The sequence below is a fragment of the Tribolium madens genome, unplaced genomic scaffold, assembly GCF_015345945.1.
Source record: "Tribolium madens isolate multiple individuals breed KSU strain unplaced genomic scaffold, Tmad_KSU_1.1 Scaffold_96;HRSCAF=242;Tcas5.2_LG5, whole genome shotgun sequence".
NCBI classification, from domain to species: Eukaryota; Metazoa; Arthropoda; class Insecta; order Coleoptera; family Tenebrionidae; genus Tribolium; species Tribolium madens.
Genome location: NW_025401068.1, coordinates 9,756,222 through 9,769,962, shown reverse-complemented (window position 1 = coordinate 9,769,962; position 13,741 = coordinate 9,756,222). Strand labels below are relative to the sequence as shown.

The 13,741-nt window shown below is 30.9% G+C and overlaps 1 protein-coding gene across 2 annotated transcripts in view; it reads left to right on the top strand.

Moving 5' to 3' along the window:
• The window catches only part of LOC123012400, a 125,682-nt gene that overhangs the window by 21,350 nt on the left and 90,591 nt on the right, over nucleotides 1-13,741 (top strand). For both annotated transcript variants that reach the window (XM_044410281.1, XM_044410283.1), the window contains exon 2: nucleotides 12,985-13,047. The gene's annotated coding sequence lies outside the window, so the exon portion shown is untranslated. The remainder of the gene's footprint in view (nucleotides 1-12,984; nucleotides 13,048-13,741) is intronic.

Genomic DNA, 13,741 nt, shown 5'->3' with positions numbered 1-13,741 from the left:
GGTGCAGGAGCGCTGCTGACGGTGCACCAACAAAGGCGGCCTCGATGTGTGTTCATTAATGCTCTAATCCAATACCACTTTGATTAGATCTTGTGGAGGATATAAACTAAACTAATTGAGTTAACCAAGTTCACTTCTGGATTTCGAATAGTGCTTCTTGAGCTCGTGGGAGGAGGCGATACCTTCGAGTATAAGTGTTATGGATGGACGATCCCTTGATATTCTAACTTGACACTCAACAATGAAATTGGCGTTAACGAGGACGAATTATAAACATGTTTTACATTGAGTATTTTTAATCTTTTCAGAAATGTTAGGACTTAAAAAGAATGTCTATTTTACACCCATGATTCTTTTTATACAATTTATTCAATCATTTTAGTAAAAGGATCGATAGGAGAGTTAAAAAAAGATTGGTTTTCTGCTTCATCAAATTTTTATTATCATTTTTTACGGTTGTCCGCCTTATTATTTTTGTTCCAGTTTGTATAAATTAAAGTAATTTTGCGTTTGTTGTTTTTTGTGTAATTTCATTACTAGACCTGATTGCATGATAGTCCTTTTTCACAGTGCATTATGCACATATTCAAGTCACGTTTTATCAATCTCCTAGTATTGCATCTTGGCAAGAAATAATTTATGATCTTGCAATTACATTTATCACAAATACGATTAGGCATCGTTGTATACTCTTGGTTCACATTTGAAATATGTTTATAGTTGAAAGTAGCACAAAAAATGTACATTTGTCTTCGGTGCCTGAATTTTTAATAAAATCTGAGTGAAATGAATAATTTGTATGTCTATAGGGTACTATTTAAAAATATACCTATTCGGTGTAAGAAAGATATGATTAAAGTTTCAAAAGGCAACAAAGCGCTTTCTGCTTATATGTATTTTATTATTTGGAATTTATAATACTGTTGAACACTTGTACTGGACGTTTAATGATGTAATGAATAGCGTTGTAAGAACTTGTTGTGTGTGGATAGTATTTTAATTTATTATATACATTTATTGGTCCAAGATCCAAGCACAATGCATAGTAAATCTTGACCCCTGCTTAACGTTCACTTTGACATATTCACTACTCACATGCATAGTGTTGCAGAAGTGGAGATCATAATACGTGCAGGTAAACTGTTCAAGCTACTTCCCAGTAGCAATATTTCTCCTCGGAGTAGGTAGATCGGTTTCACTTTACAAAAGAGCAAAATAAATAACTTTGATATTAAGTTACGACATTTTCGTTGCCAAAGTGTCATATATGTATACTTCCTTCAGTCCAGATATCCTTTTCACAGCCACCGGTAAGAACACTAAATCATCGTTCTTTTTTATTCCATTCGCGAAAGCTTTGAACTTTTTATGTGTAAAATAACAATCTATAGAAAAGCCAGCCATTTAAATGGCATGGTTATTACAGACATAAATTTTCCTGCGGTATCTGCTTAATTGAATTGTAATGAATTCAACACAACCAGTTTTGTACCATTCATTGACGAGGTGGTTAGATGGGTGGAAAGCACGCATCGCCTTCTACCACTTAAACTCTCTTCTTTGTAAAGCTGTGGCTGGACAAAAATATGCAGAGCCATATGAAATAATCTGCGCTAAAAGGATTTTTGATTGATTTGCTTAGTATTATGTATTATATAATTTGGTTTGTAATTTTTTTACAGAACTTTTTTAGTCTAATATTTTTTTGTTTTTGATTAAAAATATTTTTTGTTTTTTTCTGTTGATGTTAGAACTAATTTCTTCATTATTGAAACATTATTTTAAAGTCACATTTTTTAAGTGCACTCAACATGTACATACATACATCTATACTATTACTTTAGAAATATTTTTTTTTTTTAATTCTAAGTTTGCATGCATTTCTGATCGGGATTTGGTGTGTTGTATGGCCGTTCACTACAAAACTCGTTTTATTATTAGTAGCGTGTCTAATTGAGATTACAGTGTCATGAAAGTGAACAGAATTAAACTAATTAACGGCAAATTATGTTGCAATGAAATTGACAGCGATGATAATTTACCATCATAATAAAAATAGTAAGGGAACCTGCAGTTCCGAGTAGTCCCGTTGAAACCATCATCACAGCGTGCTGAAAGTTCTTATGTAATGCAGTTTCAAGATTTGAAATTAATTTCATACTTTAAAGGAACAATCTTAGAATTCCCAACAGCAGGACAACGTGGGAATAGAGCTCAGTATCCCAATTGGATTCTGGCACGAAATCAATAAGTTCTGCTTGTTTTATTGGTATATCTGCTATTTCGAGATAGTATGACCAATTTAAAAGTATTAAAAAGTCGTAAAGGGGATAATTGCTCTTATATGATTACATTTCTCTCTAGCAATTCCCTACATTCGTTTGTTCGTCGATAGAAGACATCCAATAATTCAGGAGAAGACATTGGTAGTTTCTTGTGTTTTAATTTCGACTTTTAGTAATATGAGAAGAATGAGCTGATGAATGCGGTTGTTCCGGATAATCGAATTGGAATATGTGTAACCGACATGTGCAACGGATGCAGAAAGATGCAAATGCTTTACGCAGTGTTGTGATTGTGCTGTCAACCGTGCGCTGATGTCATTATTGTGTTGTCTTATTTGATTGCGGATATGTCTTAGCACTCCTACGCTATTTTCCTGTTGCTAAATTTAAAACAGATGGATTTGCAGGAAATAAGTATTTTTATTTATAGATTTTCAACCTACATATTTTTTGTTTTGTTTATAATATGAATTGAATAGTTATGGTAGACAGCAAAACAATATTGTCTAGTTTGTTTGGAAAATTCAACTAAAATAAAGTTTGTAGCGGTGAAATGTTTGTTGACATTTGCATTGGGAATACAACAAATTTAAAAATTCGTGCATGTAAAAATGTCAGGTTTTGTTTGATGAATTGAAATTATTTTTTTATTGCAGGACTCGGGTATATTAACGTTTTTGGCAGGGGCGGACTGGCAAATTTTTATATGAAGTACTAAGTTGAAATGAGAGCCCAATATACAATACAATAAAAATATGTACAAAAACTACTTGTCACTTAATGCTTAATGTCACTTAATTGAGATTGTGTCGTCAGTTGAAATCATGATGGTTTAATAAACGAAAATAAAGTTTTTAGATGAACGTGTTCAGAGGCTGCTTATAATTTTAATTTATTTTTGTTTTTCTTTTCGTTTATGTGCACCAAATTTATACTTATATTTAGACTTTTCTATTATTTATGCCCACTAATAAATAAAAAAATAATTAAAATTAAATTAGTATAAGTTAAAACGATATTTTATATCGGTTGATTAAAAAATGTGTGGCATAATTTTAATTACACATACCCCTCTACAATTGAGAATAGAAAGTACAGTATTTATTGACCCACCTCAAAAAATAGAAAAATTACAACTTTCCAAAAATCGGTATAAAAAAAAGATTTTCTGGAAATATTTTTGTTACCGTTTATCCGATTATTATTAAATTTTGCATGTTAAAGGACAAAGACACTCTTTGATTTGGTGTAAACGGAAGTCTTGTAGAAGCTATACATTTCCGGTAGCAATGGGTTTGCAGTTTTGGGATCATATATAACTTTTTTTCGGCTTATTAATTTCTGTTTTTGATACAGCCCAATAATTTTTTTATAAAAAAAAGTAGTTTCATATCGCCAAAATGTACCGTTCTCGAGTTATTTGAGTGTAGTGTGTTTTGAGCGTAGCTTGGAAACAATCCACTACGATTGACATCGCTGTCAATGCTGTCATATTTAATGTAAATTCCATTAAATCCAAAGGAACATTTGTTTATTTCTTGATGATTATAAAAGCTGTAATTTTTCTATTGCTTGATGAGTTGGATTAATGAATAATGTGCATCTATGCTTTTCTTACATGCGTTGTAAGACCTTATAAACAAAATTGAGCTAAAATCATTAAAATTATAGAAACTATAGTTTTATTTGTAGCTTCTGCGAAAATTGCGGTTCAGCACTTCATGGATTAGCTCTATGCATTGTGGAAAGTTTATTTACTAATTTAAAATTATTAATATTATTTCAATGAGCTCTTGACATAATAAGCCTACCATAATTGGGGGCCCGTAAGACTCGATGGCCCGGGGTGCTGTGGCACCCCGGCACTCCTGGCCAGTCCGCCCCTGGTTTTTGGTATGTGTAAAGTCTGTACTAAATACAGTTATCTACAATATAATGTATTATAATGTAATAATGTATTATCTACAATACACTCGATTTGCTAAAGAATCGTATTTACTTAACGTTTGTAATTTGAGAACAATATTTTTGGACGGTCGTGTACTACTTTTTTTATTTTCTTTGTTATAACTTGAAGATGGCAAAGTTATTGATCTTGAAGTTTGAAATAAGTTATTAATTCTAAATTCGTTTACGAAACGCAACTTGACTAAGTTGTATTTATTTCCTAAATTAATGTAATTAAGCATAATAAATTAATAGTATAGAAAATTTAAACAAAATTCATGCATAGCTTCTTAATAAGTTCTTCCTTTTTGTAAAATTTTGTTTTGTTTTACAAACAGCGTATTTTGAAAAAGAAAAACTGTAACATTAGAAGTGGATTTTTAAAAAATGTAAGAAAAAGTTAATTCTAATTAATAAATCAAAATAATTGCAATACTAGCAAAAACTGTTAGAGTTTACTTTTCATTTCGATTTCTATTTGTATTCTAAAAACCTAAGTGGCATCACGTTGAGAAAATACCCGTTATGTTTGGGGTTGTTGTGCATCGTCACCTGATTGCATTTGAGATATGTTCTTTGTAGGCTTTTCTTTGAAGTTTTCCACGCAACATTTTTTATCTAGATATAGCTACTTATTTCCTTGATTCTTTTGAACAGTGTTTTCAAAGACAATCTTAAATAGTCTAACCTCTTAAAAATGAATGCATAAAAGCAATGAAAGTATTACTAAATATGATGTATTAAACGATTTTAAACAATCGGAGAAAAGTACGTTATAGATGTGTGACACTTTGATCAACATTTTATTGTTTTCGTCTACGACAAATGTGGTTTGTTGAACTCAGTTTGTGATTTGATCGGGTCTGCATAGCGTACATTGTTTTAATTTGCTGACTTTAGACATTGTTTAAGAGTAATAAAGTTTTCATTGATCTAATCAAACATATTTTACTGGCAACCTTCACAATCGTAAAACATGTACGTATAAAATACAGTTTTATAAATTTTGTTATTACGTCTACTTACTTCTGTACTCACTATACAGACAGATTTACTACCTTAATTACATTATCACAATTTCATTTAAAGGTCCTGCAGTTTTTTATATGTTTGCTTTCTTTTTGATGATGAAATAAACTTATTGAAACTATTACTGTTTTAACTTTATTCACTACAATAATTGTTTCTGTTTTTTATCTTTCGTTTCAAGCTTTCATTTACGCTTCGCCGAAGTAGGTAGGTACTTATGTTTTTTTTCCAGTTCTACTTCTTGTTTCGTAAAATATGTAGATTTGTATTTATTTTAATTAATTTGATCGGAAAAAGTTGTAACAATACATTTTTTCATCTTTTTTTATTTATTGTATTTAATTCGCAGTCAATGTTTACTTTGAGGTAATTAAATTTAGTAATAAGAGAGATAGTGAATGATAAATATAAAGTATTGTCATTCATTTAGCGATGAATACTTTTGGAAATCATATAATTACCTAGTTTAATTAACTCAAATTAAGAACTGGCTACAAACTAATTATTCTATTAAGAGATACTGTGCAGACATCTAAATTAAAGTCAACTTTCAAGTAAATATCAAGTTTCAATCTTGAAATAATATAAAGTGGGTTTACAATTTAGTTTTGCATAGTTGAAAGCGTAGAAAAAGGTCGAATAGGAATTTAAGCAGGTTATTACATTAAAATTTATGGATTCAGTTTTCATCAAACTGCTTCTCCAGATAATAGAGAAGTTTTAATATTTTATCTTCTCGTATATTTAATCGTTTAAAGTTTCATAGTAATAAATCCATTTTCATAGTTTTTTTATTCGAAATCTATACTGTCTGAAAGAAAATATATGCTATACATTTGATTCATTTGATTAAAAGGAAAAGAAGTGTGAAATATGTAACTGCTGCTTTTTTAAATTTGGCGTCAAAGCTAAGCTAAGAAAATTTTAAGAAAAAAGTGCACGCTCATGTATTTTATTATCTTCACCAAGTGGGCGCATTCTAAGGGTCTTCTCTGTCACCAGGTATGGAACAAGCTCTAACACAGATTCATCTTCTTTACTTATAAAATTTCGTCAACTTAGATACATTTCTGTTCCGTTTTTAAATTATTCCAATTATTCTCATTTGCAACATCATCGTCTCTTTTGATGTGATTCTCGTCTTCTTAATCTTTTACGACCATAATCCCAGCCTACATCTCACAATTCATGTTGTTAACACAGTGAATCAAATACAAGCGTTTTGTGTTATTTATTATTAACATGCGTGTTGCTTCATCAGGCATCAAATAATCATTGTTATCTCTCGCTCTGCATATCAGTCTCTAGGGCGGTCGCATATAAAGCCGAGTACTTAATTTATCCAAATTAAATTACGATCTGAATGATGTAACTCGTGTGTTAGGCGTCGGCTTAAGATGACGAGTCTTTGTCGTCAGATGTCCTTGACTGGAATTGCAAACACTCCCTGATTCACTCGCAATGATTTATGAAATTCATGTTCTTGTCTTCTAACAAGGCACACTGACAGTTTTTGAGTTTTTTAGACAGACAGAATTGCAACCAACAGTTGAACTAGTTCTAAAACTTGTGAGAAGTATCTCGTAAAATGCTGCCGTTATAGACAAATTAGATAAATTTGCATTTCGCACAGTGGAAACGGGTTAACTATAGTCATTATTTTTTAACAATGACTGGGATTGAAGAGGAACTTTCTTCAATGTCTATTGTTTGATGTCTTTAGTGGTTCAATTGTGCACTTATTCTTCATGGTCAACTTTCTTTCCTGCTTTACCCATTTGCCACAATAAAAGGAATTACACTAAGCTTTAATCAAATATTATAATATTTTTTTCTACTATTTGAGTAATAAGAAGTTTAATTCCTACTTTCAACATGACTCATCTTTGTTGTAGGTAGTAGGTACCTTATTTTATCTAGTTCAGTAAAATGGAAGCTCTAAAACATTTTTATAACAGATTTATTAATCTTTTTGGGACAACAATAAAAAATTATTTTTATCACGATTTGACATTAAATGCGTTTTTTGAGTGGATTAAAACAATAGGAGAGATTTTACATAGGTTCTCGGGACACAATTAAGTAACTATTTTAGTTCCAATCTAATTTTAAAGTGAAATTACTTTTTTATATTTAAATTAGGTACCAATTAACTTGTAATTTCAAGCTTTCTTGTCTAAGTTGTGTGATTGTGTTCATTTTGTTTTATTATTTCGGAATTTAAGAAAGGATAAAATATAATTCAACACTCAGGTCATGGTTTCATTGAGGTGTATAAAATTAATAAAGTACTATTTATTGCATATCTATGTTTTTTACTTGTTGGCAATTAATTATAAAACAAAAATTGTTTATATAGGATAGGGGTGTTCATACTTTGACTTTTTTGGACCACGTTAGAAATATAAGAATTGTTTTGGGCCATATGTTTTAAATATCAAAAGCAGACACAAAGTTATATGCAATACAGTTTAGTTAAAAATAAATAAATTATCTTGTGTAGATTTTTTTCAAAAATGTAGGTTGCATATTTTTGCTGTTAGGGGTTTATTTATTTAAATTTCCTAATGGCAAATACTGCAATTTCTTTATGTAGCATAATTAAAAATTTGGACTTTTCTGATGTAGAATGTTTCCCATTCATTTGAGTGTTTGAACGAGTCGTTACAGTTTTTTTTTAATAAGGTTGATAACGGTGTCAATGACCAGCAAATGTCAAGCGTTAGAAACGATAAATAGCGTAAGAATTGTAATTTATTTCATTGAAATATGCAATTGTTAATTATTAGTATTATTACACTACATTTGGAACATTACAAATTAAATTATTAGTACCAGTATGTATACTGTAGTTTGCATAATTTTATATTGTATCTATTTATTTTATTTTTTCAAATATTTGATAAACTAAGATTCTGAAATAAGACAATAGGTATCATCTTGTTGGAGTGATTTTTCAGTGTATCCCCGAAAGCCGGTCAGGATTTATAAAAGCCATTTTGGTCGAAGTAACAAGAGTCTACAGATTGAAGTTGAAATGAAATCGGCTGAAAGTGTTAATTGAAACCTTCTGTCTTCTAAATTGTGTTCGTCGTGATATACCGTTTATCAGTTTCGTTGTGGCTTTTCTACGTTTTGTAATTTATTCGCCGCCACGTCTAATACTGATGAAATTTACAGTCAGAGGATTCTATTAGAATTTCCAGGTGACGTATTATGTAGGCACCCGGCAAAGTGTGAAACTAGCAATTAGCAATTATCATGGGTAGTTTACAATCCTCTTCGAATATAACGACATTTGTGATGTTTTCAGTAATTAGAATATTTCCTGGGTGTATGTATTAGTAAGTTTGAAAAATAAATGAATGTTCGCTTTTACATCCATGCATGAATGAAGACGGCAGGGATTATTTCATTAGTAAGTTTACAAAAACCGGAATGAACTTAATATTTCACACATGAATTAACTTGAATTTATGCCAACAATTGATAAAATTTTTAATTGACTTCTGTTTTTCTGTATTGATTTATCGCAACAAATCGCTTGTGAGAGTGTTTGTAGCGTCATACAGTGTAGGTATAGTAAGTATACCTAAAGGAAAATCGATAGATTTTGTGAGTCTATGTAACAATTGTTCTTTTTTAACAGTTAGATCAATAGTTTTCTGTATGTATAAACCGAATGCAAAATAAAACTACAAGAACAAAACAATAAAAAAGTGCTTGTCATTTATGTATTTCATTACTTAAAAATATCAACAATTTCGGCTTTAGTGAATTAATTGTCACAATTGAATTGATTGTTTTTAACAGGCATTGATAATTGGTGTAAATTACATGGGATATACCTTAAAAACTTCTATAACGGTTGGCCGTCAGTTTCGGATGAATCTTCACAAAAAAAGTAGCAAAAGGGTCTGCAGCAAAACCGTAATGAGCTTTCATTTTGTTTTTATTATAAGAAAAGGGGTTTTATGGAATAAATGTATAGAGCTAGCAATTACTGACCGCTTGAAAAGATGGGTCTATTCATGCTTTGTATTGGTTGAAAAATAGCATGACATGCAATTTGCTTTTCTATATTTGCAGTGATTTTTTTTCTTTAATTGTTTTTGTTTCTACTTTTACCGCAACAGTCATTATCAACTATACTGTTTGTTAAAATTTGGAATAGCTTATTAAAACTACAATGCGTGACACATACTTGTTATTAGAACTTAAATCTTCTTAAAGTTGATAACAAATTTAAAATTTTTGTTTAGCAGATTCAGGGATTCATCAGTTTTCATGGTTTTATAGGCAGTTGTTATTTGGTTCTAATAGCCGTTACCACTTTTTGGTTTTCAAAATATTAAATATCACATAGTTTTCGAAAAAAAATCACCAAAGAAATGAAATATTTTCTACAAAAAACATACAATTTTAAATTGAATTGAAAATTTTTTATTTTTAAAAAGAAAATTCAGCTGTTCGAGCATATTTGTCAAAACAAAATGTTTTCAGTTTTAATAAATAAGATTATTCCATAATTTTGCCGCTCACTAATTACTAATTATTTATGGAGAGTAAACAATTGACTTAAAATAAAGTGTTTTTTGAAAACGTGTTAACAGCAAATTAATGGTCTTGCATGAGTCCCTAATCGCACACCGTCATGACAGTGCGGAAGACAGGGCTGATTTAATAATGTTTATTAATCAGGTACACTAATTAGCAATAATTACCAACAAACCTCATTATTGCGTTAATCCTTGATTGATGAAATGGTCTTCAATTAATTTATAATTCTATTTATAAATTCCGGCCGGCTAGATATTCAGCAGAAGCAAGTTTAATCGCAAGATCCTGACAGATGGTGGGTTAACCTACGACTCCGGAATACGTCAGCATATAATACATTTGCATAAAGTATACCTAAATTGTTCGCCCTCAAACTTCAACAATGATGGCGTGATCAAATGTTGACATTCTGCTTACAAATGAATGTAACGAAATTACATTGACTTGAATAATAAAACCAAGATAGTCTAGTAAATTGAAACTTGATCTGATGTTTGGGGAAAACATTGAGGTCAAACTTAATGCATAAGTGAATAGTATCGAACAAATAGTCAAAGTGCAATTTTAATGAAAGAGGATTAATGGAGAACGAATGCCTAAGTCGCCTACGAAGACTCATATTCATAAGTGCATACTGGATATAGTTTCCAGGAGCAATGCTTCACTGAATTTGCTAATGATTTCGCAAAGTTTGTGCGGGATTCGGTGGTATCTTCGACAAAAAAAAGATACAAAATTTTTACTTTGTTATTATGATTTTAATATAAATTTATACTAAATTTCTCTTAGTTTCAGAAACTGTAAATATAGTTATAAATAAATATACATATAAATATAAAAGGCAAAAGAGTAATTTTAGCATTTTTTGTTCCATCATCTTTTAAAACTTGTGCAAAAGTATCAAAATTACTCAGTAATACCTATGTTGACTAATAAAACCAAAACAGTACTTTCAAAAATATCAAATCAAACCAAAAATGTGTCTTTAAACAAATTTTGTTTATGTAAGTGTGTTTGATTAAACATTTAGCAGGAATTACCCTGCGTCAAATGTTTCAATGTAGGTTAGCAACAAAATCGTTGTTCGGCGTTTAAAGACTAATGAAGTGCAATATGGGCAGTAAACATCACAATTATTACAGTTTCTATCTCCTCCAAAGGAGGCACTTCATCGCTACTGGCGACAGATTTATAGCTCTTGCACGATGACGGTAACTGAGGGAGTCGTTGTCCTGCTCCAGCCCCGTGTCGAACGTAAAACAGCGTATGATTTTTTTATTCTCGGAGGGCGGATCTGTGTGAGCCTTTTTAGGATCGACCGGACGTAATGCTATTAGACTTTTGGGAAACAACGGAAAATTGGAAAGCGAAGACAGCTAAGGATGTTTTGCGCTTATTAAGCTTTTACATTGTGTTTTCTTGGATGGACAAATCTGAACAGAGAATTACGTTTTTTGAAAATACAGATGTTTAATATGTGGAAAACGTTGTTGCTTTTTACCCTTGAATTTCTTGGTGACGAACAAATGGTAGCGGGAAATTAAATGTTATTTTTCTGTTAAAGAGGACAGCTGATGAAAAGTTTTTATTTTTAAAATTATGACATAAACTGCATAAAAGAGTGTTTTAGGCATATTTACACATACTCACAAAACTACTATTTGAGAATAAATAATGGAGAAATGGCTTGAAGTAGCTTATGTAGTGTGTATTTTTACAACAACGAGAAATAAGAATATTGCACAACATATTTATAAAATATAAAAGGTTGCTTACGAAAATTTATTTAAGCGTAAAACACGGTTTTTAATATTATGCAGTCTTTTCATAAAAAAATTAAAGCGTAAACGATAAAAACCTAGAGTAAATTTCTTCTCAAAAATATCAATAATTTATCTAAAAGAGCTAGCTTCTAATAGTGCTTTAGACTTAGAGAGATTTAATCGTCTTCAAAGTGTTTTTTTTAAATGTACTTTTTGGACAAATATTTAAACTCAATTAGATTCACTGAGGTATTGAGGGTTTAGCATTTTATGTTTTTTTAATTTTTTTTTATACCTATGCAACTTGTGTTTCTTTCTATTCCTTTATGTTACGAGTACTTAGAAGAAAATAATTACAATAAAAAACTACATTGGCTCAAGATTTGTGTTTTTTTTTGTTTCTCCATTAAAACTGCATTAAAACGTCTATGCTTTTACTGATCCAACAAATAAGTCATTTAAAGATTTTTTAATATGTTTACTCGTCAATTTTAAATTGGTTTTAAATTTCACCAAGCAAAGATGACGTCGCATTAGAGATTCACGTATGGCTGTTTAATAAAGCCACCCTAACACTGGGAAACAATAGGCCGCCCTCTCCAAAGTTCATTTTGAAATTACTGACTTATTAAAAGCAGACGACCATGGCACTAAAAGCTAGTTTGAATAGGTGTTTGTGTTGTCGACAGGAGTTTTGCAGTACCTATTTAAAAGGGCGGCAGTGAGGGCAAAATCGCGCGGGAACAATGAAGACACGCTATGTGTGCTTGCAGTTTTTCCCCCGCAGTTTCACTGCAAATACTCGTAAATGAATACCCATATTTTCCATGTTTCGTTGTGAATAATAGCTGGTTTGAAATTGTAAAAGGACGCTTCTATGGCATGTATGATTTTTTTTTCATTAAACTCCCTAAGGAGGAAGCTCTTATGAAGGAATTGAATAACAAGGAAAAAGGATAATAGTGTTTTAGCGTCAGAATTATCACAGTGCGTTGGGACCATTAATTAAATATTACAAAATGAACCAAACCAAATACAAATTTTTTCAAATGTAATTTTTTTGCATTAATTTCTTTGTCACTCTATTATAGTTTCTATATATTTAGTTTATCTGTTTGTTGCCTCAAACTTTCATTATTAGGTATAATTTTTCATTTCCGTTATGCAAACTTGTTAAAAATTACATTGTAAAATGTTTGGCTTCGATTTCTGAATGGATTTTAAATAGGATTGTACCTAATTTGTTCTAAGGTACTTTGAAAATGGTTAATGCAGGAACTAATTACTCACCATGATAATTAAAATAATTATGGATATAATAATCATATTAAAGGTGTTATAATTGTATATGTGCTGCTTAGTTGAAGTTGCATTTACTAACAATAGGTTTTTTTTTGCAGGAGTTTGCATTTGGAGTACCCTTATTTACTAGATGGAGTTTCCAGTCCAGAGGAGCGTTTAAGGTAAATGCAAATCGAAATTCGCAGTGTAACATGTCTGCAATGCTGAACTTTAAACGGGTCCAATAAACAATAGAAATTATCATAACTACTATAACTTCGCCATCTGCACCGTCTGAATAAAACGAATCAACTCGATTTACATAGAACAGCCACACCGCTGCAACTCCCTCAGACGGCGACGTCGTATTTAAAACGTTCACTAAGTGCAATAATCGTAAAAAGTGCAAGCGATCGTTCTATAGACGAAAATGCAACCATTTTTCTGCTTTTATCCGATCTCGAGTCGAACTTTCAACAAAACGACATGATTATGCGAAATGCACAGGTTGGTGTCAATATTCTTTAAGGGGAAAACGTGTTCGGGATATTGGGGTATAAAGTGGGGTAAGTCTTAGAGCTTCTAAGACTTCGACGGTGCACTGTCATGCAACTTTAATACCAGCTTAAGTGGTGGCATAAGCGAAATCCTACGGTAACATTATTATTAGTTGAAAGATTTTTCTTTTAGATTGGGATTTTTGGCACACTTTGACACTTTCTAAAGTGCTAACAGATTACTGTCAAAATCTCAAGAGGATGTAACACTGCATATCTATAAGCATGACATTTAAAAATTTCTAACTTAGCCTGCTGTCTTTTTTATCTAGGTCACAGAATTAAATATTTTATTTTAAAGGTTTTGAAACCTATCTAG